This window comes from Haemaphysalis longicornis, unplaced genomic scaffold (assembly GCF_048455015.1).
Source record: "Haemaphysalis longicornis isolate Haplotype H1 unplaced genomic scaffold, Haemaphysalis longicornis Haplotype H1 scaffold_3, whole genome shotgun sequence".
In the NCBI taxonomy this organism is placed as follows: domain Eukaryota; kingdom Metazoa; phylum Arthropoda; class Arachnida; order Ixodida; family Ixodidae; genus Haemaphysalis; species Haemaphysalis longicornis.
In genome coordinates, this window is record NW_027526335.1 from 184,036,935 (window position 1) to 184,049,192 (window position 12,258).

The 12,258-nt window shown below is 50.9% G+C and overlaps 1 protein-coding gene across 4 annotated transcripts in view; it reads left to right on the top strand.

Moving 5' to 3' along the window:
- The window catches only part of Trc (Serine/threonine-protein kinase tricornered), a 114,099-nt gene that overhangs the window by 47,695 nt on the left and 54,146 nt on the right, over window positions 1-12,258 (top strand). The window lies entirely within an intron of this gene.

Consider the following 12,258-nt stretch of genomic DNA (forward strand, 5'->3'; position numbering starts at 1 on the left):
GTACCACCGCGACCCTCGCAAAGTCAAGCACCGCCAACTGCCACTCCGAGGCGAATGTTTATACAGATGTGTGGGTTCGCGTTTTCCGATTCGCCCGAAGTGATTGTTGGTTCTTTTTGCCCAGGAGTCAGTCGCTCCACACCCGACACTCGGTGTGGTCTGATCTTGGAACGATGCAAACGGATGTTAAGTTTCGTTTCCAAGACGGGTCCTTGCTCTGACACCAGCGTCGCATCTGGCTTCGCTGTCTCCGTTGGGGTTGTGATATTAGAGTTATAGCAGAGCGGAGAAGCGGTCCCGGTACGATACCCGGTACAAGTGCGCATGCGCGCAACCAGTTTTGCTGCCTCTGCGCACGCGCAATACCCGGGTACCGTACCGGGATCGGTTTTCCGCTCTGCTATAAACTCTATTATTTATCCATTAACATGTCAATTATTTTATCGGTTCATCTATCTGTGGGTGGTGTGTCTCATTAACCGCGAAAGAAAAAAACACACCCGCATATGTACCCCTTAACATGACTCAGGCGTGCGTGCAACCGATCAGCAGGTAATAGGTAAAACAACCCACAGGTTGGCTAATCGCCGTCTCGAGTGGGTTTAGGATAGTTATTGCTGTACGCGCGTGCAAAGCGCTGCGCCTGGCTGAGTTCCAGCTCACAAGGGTTCACTTATTACGCCATGATTTTTTTTGTTAGGGTATTTACTAAATCTAAAAGAAAAAGGTGGGCGGTACTGCCCTTCAAGCTCCCTTATATTTTAAGGTTTTCGTGCGCGACGCGATATTTGGATTTCGAAAGCAGTTTGGCGTTTTTTGTTCGTCGCCATTGCGCTTTCTTTTTAAACTTGCGTATTCCGCCGTATGCAAGCTAGAAGTATGGCGTCATACAGCGCCCGCCGATGCAAAAAAAAAAAAAAAAACCAACAAAATAGCGCTAGAAATGTTTTCCCGGTTGAAGTGCAATCTTTGGTGCTGGGGACGACATTTCGTACGGGAACATGCGTCGCGTGGAAAAAAGGAAAGCGACTCTGTCCTGCAGTGAGTGTATGGCCAGCGAAGCTGCTGGGCGTCGGATTTCCTCACGCGTGCAACAGTAGCAATGGAAGCTGTTTGGAAAGACGTCATTCACTACAGTAATTATGCACGAAGTGCAAACTAGCAGCGCTAAACAGTACGCACGATTTCTTACAACTAAGCCCCAAAACGGTATTGCGAACGTCCTTGAAAGTTAGCGGGCACAGCGCCGCCCGTCGCGACCAGACTTGCCCGACCAGACACCGCCGGCCGGCGCTACGTCTCTCCTGCGGGCGGCGTCCACGTGATTGGCGGCTGGCTGTGTGCGTGTTCATGGATTGGTGTTTCAGCCTTTTGCTGTTTTAAATGTTCACGTGGTCTTCTCTCAGACGGCCGATGAGGAAGGCGCTCTCGTCGAACTTGAGCGGAACTTGGGCGGCTGTGTCGCGTTCTTGGCATATTTTTTTAACACGAAAGTGTTTTTTCCAGGATACACCAAGATTTCACTGACGTCTTATCCGTCACGGAAATGACGTCAGTACAGCGAAGTAAGCGGCCTGTAAAGGGTGCACCTCTGCACACAGGGTCTCCTTGCGGGGAAGCAACCTTTTGGTACTAAAGAGTACGTTATACTTAGGGTTCTTCGTTTTCGGGTTTCCGGCATAAAACACGACGGTGTTTTATGCCGGGATACACCAAGATTTCACTGACGTATCCGTCACGGACATGACGCCCGTACACCTTTGCCGAAGCGATCCGCCAGCAGGACGTCACTCGCCAAGCGCACCTACGAGACAGACGCCGACCCGCAAATCATGCTCAGCTACAGATTTCGCTGCACTTTTCACTTTCGTGTTTTACGGATTCCTATCACAGAGGAATCAACCACAGTTCTTACTTTTTGTTTCCGTGCTCTTCGAGTTCCGGCTTCCGTCCCCCTCCCTCCGGCACCTGGTCGGCACGAAAAATCCAGACCAACGAGAGGATAACAACTTCACTATAAAAGCATGCATATTCAGTACTTTTACATGAAGAGCATCTCGTTCACTCGCCTTGTCCCTCCGGCGTCGTCGTCGGCGTTGTCCGCCCCTCCCCCATTCTCCTCGCCGCGCCAGCTGCGCTCTCCGCCGCTCACCCCCTCTCCTCTCCGATAGCGAACACTCTCTCGCGAGGGGCATTGGATTGGATTGGCTTGGATCGGATTTGGATTGGATTGGATTAAAGTGGATTGTGTTGGATTGTGTTGCGTCATAGACGCGGCACGTTGCGTCATAGCCGCGGCAGACGCGCTGGGGCCGGCGCATGTGCAGTACTCTCTCTTCCGCGGTTTCCTCTCCTTCGGGCGCGCTGCGCATATAACCGGTGTGCCGTTCTGCGGCGAAGCAACATCCACGCTTGGCTCAAACACCTAGAGTCCACGCCGCTTTACAAGTACGCCAACGTCGTCATCGACTGGGACCGGCTTACGCAGTCCCCTCAACGTTATGCGCGCTATAAAACGCGGTCCCTTAGCCGCTGCGCCTATGCGTCGCATCTACACAGGGGTTCCCGCAAGGGGAGGTGGGAGTTTTTCCGTTCACTGCGTTAAACCAGAGCTGTAGAAAAAAATTACACCATCTCCTCGTAGGGGAACCCTGAGTAGTATGCGAAGCAGCCATGGGGTCGACTGAAGTTCCCATTAGTTTTCAGTTCGTCGTTTCCGTTGACGCGTGCCTTCGTTGTATCAGTAGCTTCATGACGTAGTTTGAATGAGTGAAGGACATAAGGCGCGTTCGTAGCACATGCTCCCGTCTTGGTTTGTAGCGCAGTGGGAAGAGCCCAAACGCTGACGGGGCTGAAGAGACGCGCATGCGCAGTAGAGTGCGGACGGCGGACAACGTGAGGGACACGGGAGGAACACGGGAGGGAGGAAGGGAGGGACACGGCCCCGAGCATGAGATGCTTCGCATCTAAAATGGCGCAGCCGGTACTAGTGGTGCAAGGCTGGAGGAACCAACGTTGGGAGGAACAGCAATGCTTCGGGGAGGGTAGGGGGTGACCTGGCTTGTCCCCACACTGACAGCGGATCCCAGGAGGAAGGGAGCAGCCGGACCCCAGCAGTGCAAAGCCGTTTTCGGCGGCACTGTGAATCAAAGACTATTAAAGTATGTAGAGTGTTTTATCCAGAAGCAGTCGTCGTCATCCCTTTCGTCGTCGTCTTCTGGCGGCACAGCCCCGTAAGGCAAATGTCCTCGCCTCGGTAGACTTCCCCTTCTTCGTCAGCTGGTCCGCTGGTGGTGGTGGCCCAGAACATTGTCGCATACCCACTTAGGGGGATTGGCCAAGAAGTTTTTTTCTCATGAAAATAAATCAAATAAGGCAAAATAGTAGAGCAGAAGGGATTTAGTTCGTAGGTTCAAGAGAGATAGGAAAAAAAGAAAGAAGAACGAGAAAGCAAAATAAAAGTCAGATGAATGAATAGATGGCGTGACAAACATCCCCATGTCAGTGGCCAAGTTTTCGTGCTCCCAAAAATATAAAAGCACTTGGAGAGTCAAATGACAGTCCAAGTTGTCGCATGTCGCAGAGGAGCCCCCTGCAGCCTTCGATGATTAGAAAATCGTTCCGTGGCCGTCTCCACGTGCGGGTTGTAAATGATTTGGCTTGACAGATTCGTCGTCATCGTTTTCGGCGTGGTGGACCGGTGGCGCGCCGGTCGCTACACGACGACAACAAAGGCGGGAGCTCCTAGTGTGGCGCGAGCCCACGCGCAAGCCTGGACGACGCCGGGCGGCCGTCGCGAGGCACGCGCTCACGTGCGCTCGGGGTTTTCTGTCTACCTGTTTTCTGCCGACGGATTTGTGTCGGCCTAAGCAGCTCTGCTGTTAAAAACAGACTTTCCGCCCTGGCCGATGCCGTTCGATTGCGGCGCAACCGTCTTCGTGAACGCGTAAACCGATTGTAATTTGAGCGTCAGAATGTATGTGTATGCGTTACGTCGCCGGGACCCCGAGACCCGGATTCGCGGGGCCTAAGCGCGTCGTGGTAAGAAATAATTCCACGAAATCCCCACAGCCGGCACTGCAAGCCGCCTGCTTTATTGGCGGAGCGTTTCTACGCACATTTATTCAGTCGGTGCCTCGTGCAAGGACGCTCATTCTTCAACCTGTCTCGTGCACAAGGTTGGTTAGCGGCCGTTTTTCACATCGGGTTCGCGTTAACAATGCTAATTACCGGTAGATATATTACATGATGCGTCGACTAATAAATCGACGAACGGTAACCGATTAATCGGCTAATGTTATTAACCGCGGCGAAGCGCAGCATCGTTGACGAACATCCCTAAATGCGAAGCTCTCTTCGTGACTTTACTCTACCCTTGGGCCCCATTGGTGGGCTGCGATTGGATGAAGACGTCCGTAGTAATTATGTGCCATGCGCGCCAAATGTGGCAACGCACTGTAGCGTACAGCTATTGCGGGATGAATTGAATTCCGTGAAAGGATCGTGCATCTTCAAATACCGAACTCTTATTGGGACAAAAATGAAATGTGAAGGAAGCGACTGAACATGTCCAAATGATTGGCCCGTCTCATGTTACGTCGTCGCCGCGTGTAGCTCTTATCTGCGGGTTCCGCACGCAGCTTTGAATGAACGAACGTGTTTTATCAATGCTTTTTGAGGAATTCAACATACGGGAGAAAAGCTGCAGGCTATTAGCTTGAGAGTGGATCCTAGACCCTGTACAAAATAAAATACATTTTCGTGGTAATTGCCTGAGGCAATGCAATGATTCAGCATTTTCATCATTGTCGTCGTCATTACCTTCTCGAAGTCCATTGCAGGACGAAGGCCTCTCGTGTATACGTGACCGGTAAAAAGCGCAAAGGCTCACGGGTATTGTTTTCTTCCGCGGAGTGCCCCCACTTCCGGTTCGGGAGCTCTCCTGGCCTCCCGTTCGCCGTCGGCTTTCACGCGTGTGTGTGCTTGTTGTTTATCTCTTGCCACCGGGGGAAAAAACGCTCATGCATCGGGAATTCTATAAATAACAACGATTGACCGTACTAGGGGTTTATTTATCTGACAGGTAAGCACCCTGTGACAAATAAACAACACGCCCACTTGCACCTGAAATCCGCCGGCGTACGGGAGGGCAGGAGAGATCTCGAACGGGAAGTTACGGAAGCAGGCGACGTACCCGCGAGCCTTTGCACTTTTTACCGGTCACCTATTGACCACCAACCGTTCCTGTGCTTTGCCGCGGTGGCTCAGTGGCTAAGGCATTGTGCTGCTGAGTCCAAGATTGCGCGGGTTCGATTCTTGGCTGCGGCGGCAGCTTTTCTGATGGTGCGAAAAGCAAAAACGCCCGTGTGTTCGATATTTCGGCGCACGTTAGATATCCCCAGGAGGTCAAAATTAATCCGGAGGCCTCCTTTCAAATCCCACATTAATCTCTCTCTCATCTATCCGAGTCCACTCTTTGCCCCCGCATTTTCTTATCCCATACCTACGTCGAGTTTACGTTTACAGCTTCACTATGAACTAAATAATCGTGATAAGGTAACGAAACTCCGCGTAAAAGATAGTCGTCTTAGCGGCCAATATCACTAATTTTTCCAAGGTACCTCTATTACACGAAGAGCTACAGAGCATTTTCCATTAGCTCTGGAGCGGGCGCGTGTGATTGGTCGGAACCCAGCCCAAGGCAGGTTCGCTGTAACAGTACCTGGGACATCCGTTAATGTCCCAGGTACCACACAATAAGTGCGCCAGCGTAGTGTAGCGTAAAATACGTGCGGGACGGCGGCGTGGATCATTTCGCATCCTCCGTATACACCAAATGAAGGCGTTGTGGTTAGTCGCGCGTGCGAGGATTCGACGAACTTGTGTGGACGGGGGAGGATGGGGTGTTGGCAGTGGGTTTTCCGGAACTGCGCTCCCGGGCGCGCACAGGATGATGGCGTGTTCTATTTGCACGCATGCTGCCGCCAGCGCGGCCTAATGGAATCGTTCAGCGGACGCGATGCGGCTGCTGCGAGGTCAGTCACTACTGGCACCGCCGCCGTTGCTCGCCGGGTGCTTCTGTCTCGGTGCGGAATCGCGGATTGTGGAATGCGCGGCGTGCGTATGTATACCGCAATTTCGCGCGTATAACCCGCCACTGCATATAATCCGCACCCCCACTTTCAGCCCACCGGAAAAAAAAAAAAAAAAAAAATCTCGCGCATTGCCGGCACATTTGATACAGGTAAGGCTACTGTTCAAGCAAGCAGAGCTCTGCTCAAGCAACACATCACATGTTGTGTAAACAGAAAAAGCGTATATTTATCAAGCAGAATACACTGACTGCAAGGCGAAAGTCACGATTCACGCAGTGTCACTGCTCTCGTTAGAGCTATCACTTGAGCCGCAGTCTTCATTATGTTGCACACAAGGTCATCTTCACGGCACAACGTGCATTGCCGTGAAGCTGACTAAAAAAAAAAAAAAAACGCGCATTATCCGCACCCTTACTTTGCCACTGGAATTTTCTCATTTTTGGCGTGGGTTACACGCGCGAAAATACGGTATATATGGACGCGCGTTTTGCAACTCTCTGCGAAAACACGTCCATTACACGAGAGCGTGCACGGCAGGGAAAGACTGGACGAGCGCAAAAACGGAATTGTGCCCGTCTTCACCCTTTTCCTGCTCTTCGTTTCTTCGCGCTAGTTCTGCATTTTCGCCAAAGGTACACCGCACTAGATGGAAACAGTTCTTCGGCTAAAAGTAGCATTACTTCTAATGCCGAAAAGGAGGACCTGTGGTCAGCGTTTGGAAAATGAGTCATACCCTACCACTTCTTTTAAAACCGCTTAGCTGGAGACCATTGCCCAATTTTTTCTGGTGATAGGATGGCAGCACTGCAGTTAGGCTGCCTTTTATTACACCGCGCAAGTACTGGATACATAGCAATTGATTGGGGGGTGTACCCGCCGCGGTGGCTCAGTGGCTAAGGCGCTGCGCTGCTGAGCACGAGGTTGCGGGTTCGATTCCCGGCGTCGGCGGCCGCTTTTCTGGTGGAGGCGAAGAGCAAAAACGCCCGTGTGTGCGAGATTTCGGCGCACGTTCAAGATCTCCAGGTGGTCAAAATCAACCCGGAGCCCTCCACTACGGCGCGCCTCATCGCCTGAGTTGCGTCGGCGCGAGACACACCCTCCAATTGATTGATTGTATAGACAAGTTTTTTATGGTTAGACAGGCTAGTGGGCTCTCTTGTAGTACAAGTATTTAGAGTTCTCGAATTATCCGTACGTCTTCCAATATTACATATGTGCGTCATTACAGTATTTATTTCGAAAAAAAAAATTTCAGTGTGTCAACTGCCTTGCTGTCACGCAGCTTTGCAGCGATCGGTGCCTATGCTAAGCTGCTTTTACGGCATTTTGTCCCGCCTTCTTCTTCAGAGGGAAATGATGGGGGTGATGATGATATACGGAAAGAGCACATGTTTGGAAATAATGCCACTTCTAAAACTGGGTTAAAACTGTCTCTCTGATGGCTGCAGGATGTGAAAACCAAATTGCGCCACATATGGCCGCGGAGTCCAGTCACGCGAATTCTGCAGTGTCATTCGGCACAATAACAATTCGCGAATTGTCAGATATCTAAGGGACACCGAAGTGAGCTGTAAACCTTGCCTGATTGTCTTTCTAGTGGGCGTGTCCTCCCGATTTGCTGGCGTCGGCTAGTGGCGACCCGCTTGCAGGGCTAGATTTGGCGGTTTGCTGGCATATGTTTAATGGGATTCAGGGAACACAAAGTCGATATTAACCGTGAAGTGGTTGCGGAAGCCAGCATTTTGAAGGCTCCGGGTGCCTTCAAATTCGCTGACAGCACGACAGACAGCTTTAAAAGCAGTCTAACTAGACCTCTAAGTATACGCGTTGAAAGAGTAAGAATGGGAACAGCGTGCGTGCAGGCGAAAACCCCGCAGCGCGCAAGTCAAGTGGAAGGCGCAGGTTTGTAAGAAACAAACACATTAGGATTAATACGGGGCAGCCAAAGTAAGTAGGAGCAGTCAAGGCGCTGTGCTGCTGAGCATGAGGACGCGGGTTCGGTTCCCGGCCGCGGCGGCCACTTTTCTGATGGAGGCGAAAAGCAAGATAACGCCCATGTGTACGAGATTTTGGGCGCACGTTAGAGATCCCCAGGTGGTCAAAATTAATCCGGAGCCCTCCACTACGGCGTGCCTCGTCGCCTGTGAAGCGTCGGCGCGTCAAACCCTATAATCAACTAGGAGCGGTTGCGAAATTAATAAATTCAAAGGAGTTATAGTTTTTTTTTTAAAGTTCGTGCTTGTTATTTGGGCGTCTTTACGCGCATATTTAAGTGGCGCGGGCGTCGTTCTCAAGTTCAAACGGAATTAGGCAACCAAAGCACGCCAGCCGTACACAAATAGTTACCTAAGTTAACTAGTGATTCATTAGCGATTGATAGTAATGACTAGTAAGGTGGGATTAAGTTGGATTATGTTAGATTAGGATTAGGATAGATTAAGATAAGTTAATGGGGATTCACGTGGATTGCGTCGACGGCTGGACGTGCATATAAAAGGTTCGCGTCACATTAGTACGCCAGGCTTTCGCCTTCAAGGCACGTAAGAAGGTTCAAGTGCCCCGAGAAAGTCTTGCTTGCTGCAATCAGTAGCGAAGATGGCGCAGGGATTGTAGTAATTGCTGCCCATTACGCCAGGGTTGTTGCAAGTCGCCGAACGTAATGAGTACGACACCAGCGAGCGGTCATGGGCAAAGTAGTTCAGTTCGAATCGTGCCGGTGAGTTTGAATATTCGGAATTGCGGTGCGCAGGATGACACGGACAGACAGACAGACAGACAGACAGACAGACACAAACACGCGCGCACACACATACACGCACGCACACGCACGCACACACGCACGCACGCACACACACACGCACACACACACACGCACACACGCACACACACACACACACACACACACACACACACACACACACACACACACACACACACACACACACACACACACACACACACACACACACCAGGAATTGACCAGTGTCGGCACTAACGGTCGTCCTTATCTAATCTGGCCAGCGAATGCCTACCTTGAGTATACCTGGACTAAACTACCGTTGTTGCGGCTGTAAATAGCGAGAAAGAGCGGTAGGGGCAAAAAGACGTGGACTTGCGAAGCTTGGGTGCGTGAGCAGTTGCCGGCGTATTTTGCAAGGCTAGCACCGCCTGGTACTACTACACAATGTCGTGCCCCCTACTATAGTCTTTCTTAATCCAATGTGGCCGCTTTCTCGCTTGGCTGCCTACTTGGCCGTCTGCTATAGGGTAATTGTGAAAAGCCGATGGAGAAACTTCAGGTCTATCAAACGACGGGAGGGGAGCGGGAGAGGGGTGGAGAGGAGGCACTTGTCGCCACTTGGCAAAAAGCCCGTGGAGGGACTTTAGATAATTGGAACGCGCCGTGAGATGCAATGAACCCACATTGGAAACCAGTCGGACGTCATAACGGTAGGCGGCGACCGCGAATCGGCGCGTGGTATTTTTCCTCCTGCATGCCGCCCAAACACTCTAAAGCGCCACACTTTCGCCGGTAAAGTTGGGCATTGAAAAAAAAAATAAACTGCACAACGCAGCCGAAAGTGACACGGAGACAAAATTACTTCAGTGTCACTTCAAAACGATTTCGCTAATATGCCGCTCGATATTGGGAAGCGCGTGGCTGTGGACTGTTGTCGTGCGTCAACTCCGAAATTACACCACATCATTCCTCAAATAGTAGATATATACAGGTACGAGAATGAATAGAGCTGAATGTATTAGGAGTGCTTTTAATCGCTGTTGTCTCCATCAGCGTCAGTGTCGCGTTCCCCGACCTTCGCCGATTGCGTCCGTCATATCTAGGCCGCGGCTGTAAGCTTCGAATAACTGCGCTCGTTTGTACGGTGACCCTGGAACAATGTTTTCCTTGGGGTATGATCGTACAGAGCAATGATGCAGCGTAGGCTCCTAGCACTAGCGCTTTATTTGAAACTGTCGCTGACGGCGAATCCTGTAAATGTGCGCTTCGCACAAGTTGAGTTCAGGGCAGTGGATGCCTTCTACTTTTTTCTTTTAATCTACGAGGTGGTCTATGACGCCTTACAAAACATGCAACGCTGAGTGTATTCAGCCTCCTCCTTCGTCCCGTAGTGAGCTCTGTTTTTGTTGTCTTGAAGGTACATACCGACGAGCCCTTTTGTACAAAATCCCCATAGCGCCGGGGGTCGTCATTACCGCACGCCCAACACGCCGTCGCCGTCGAAGCTTTCGGTAAATGCCAATCCGTCGTACGTGTCATATCTAGGTTGTTGTTGTTACGGGAGTGAAAATGAGTTAATCCGCGGCTGCCTAACTGTATATATCCTTGGTGGACACCTGAACCGTGCCGCGGTAACGATCGCGCAGTCTTGTCCTTCTTGGTGGACCTTCGTCGAAGCGATCGTGTGCGCGCGAGTGGCGCGGCTTGCAGGCGGGGTCGGCGCGCAGAGAGAAAAGGCCGTGTGTGATGACCCGATCGTCGGCCGCAGGTTCAATCTCCGCGCCGAGAGTGGAGCCAGCGCGATGAATAATCCAGTGACGACGGCGTTCGCGCCAGTTCGCGCGTCCTTGTCGCTGGACCTTGCACCTCGCGCCAGTGATGCCAACCCGAGGCAACGCTTTATCCCTAGAATGACCCCTCAAAAATCCCTAGATAGCAGACAAAATCCCCAGATTGCATTTTTTTTTTATTTTCGCAAGTTGGCATTCACCTTTATTAGTCTAAACACAGCTTGCTCTTCGCTTCGTTTGCTCTGAATCTTATTAGAGTTAAGATACAGCTTACTAGCAGCAACTGCAGCTCTTTTTTTCTACATTTTCTGTGGAGTGATGTGAATTCGCTTCTTCGAGGCAGATGACTCTGGTTTCACAGCAACGCCTCTTGAAATGCTCTTGCAACAGTCTCTTCTCTGTATGCGCAAATTACCCAGGCAGCCGGCCTTCGAGCCGGCCTTCGAGTTCCTTCGAGTGTACAGCACACCTCAGAGTTTCCACAGTTGCACTTCACTTGCGAAGACAAGTTGTCACTCGCGACGACAAGTTCGGACAAATTACCTAGAGCGGAAAGTGTCGCTGCGATCGCATGCCGACATGGGAATTGTGGGTAGTATGGGTAGTGTGCGAATCGGATTGGCAGCAAGTGGCTAATGCAAAGAGCTAAGGATTAGGCTTCTCGGCTCTGAAGCGTTTGTTAGTTCTGTTTTCGGGATGCCCGGTTTGGCATTCAATGGCTATCACAGACATGTCTAAACAGCAGCGTGATTAGCTCTTAACGCATGTGCTCGCTTTAGCGGGGAGTTTCTTCATATGAAGGGGTGACCACATGCAGCGACGGCGACAAGCGACGCGAAAAACGCAACCCAAAAGGTGCAACAACAGAGTGTACTTGGCCAAAGCGACAAGCGAATAAAATAATTCACTGCCGCCTATGTCCTCTGTCGTCGTCGCTCGTCGCTACAGTTCACTGTATCGCCGCTGCCGCTCGCTTGTGGGCTGCTTCTTGCCGGAAAAAAGCGAGTGAGGGTCCCGGCGGCCGCTTGCTGCTCTATACGGCCGCTTCCCGCTTGCTGCTGTCGACACTAAATAAGCTTCGCTAGCACACACTATGCGTTTTCTGCACCCATTCTGTTACAATTTTCGTGTCGCTCGTCGCCGTCGCTGCGTTTACTTACCCCTTGAAGCATGCGCTGCCTTGGGCAGGCGCAATGGGGCAACACACATAGCAACTCGACAAGCCAGTATTTATTTGCCATTTGAAGCATTCACGCAATTTCACAATGCTTTGCGCGCGTACTTGAAGACTTACTTGCGGTAACAGGCTTCGCTTCCACAATAATTTATACCTGCTTAGTCAAAACAAATAAATACAACGCGATTGCATCATTCTTGCATCTATAATGCTGCATCGCCTGCCAAGGCGCGTAGCATACGATAATAAGACTAATGGGATGGAGCAAGAACACAGCTTTAGACAATATAAAAATTTTTTTTTCAGCTAAATATTACAAAAAATCAAAGAAAACCTCACCCAGTTTGAAGGATGTAACAACTTAAAATATATCCGAGACGGCCCGCTGTATCTGGCAGCGTGAGCCAAAGGCAGGACTTCTACTTTTTTTTTTCTTAGTAACCCTCTAATTTGTAT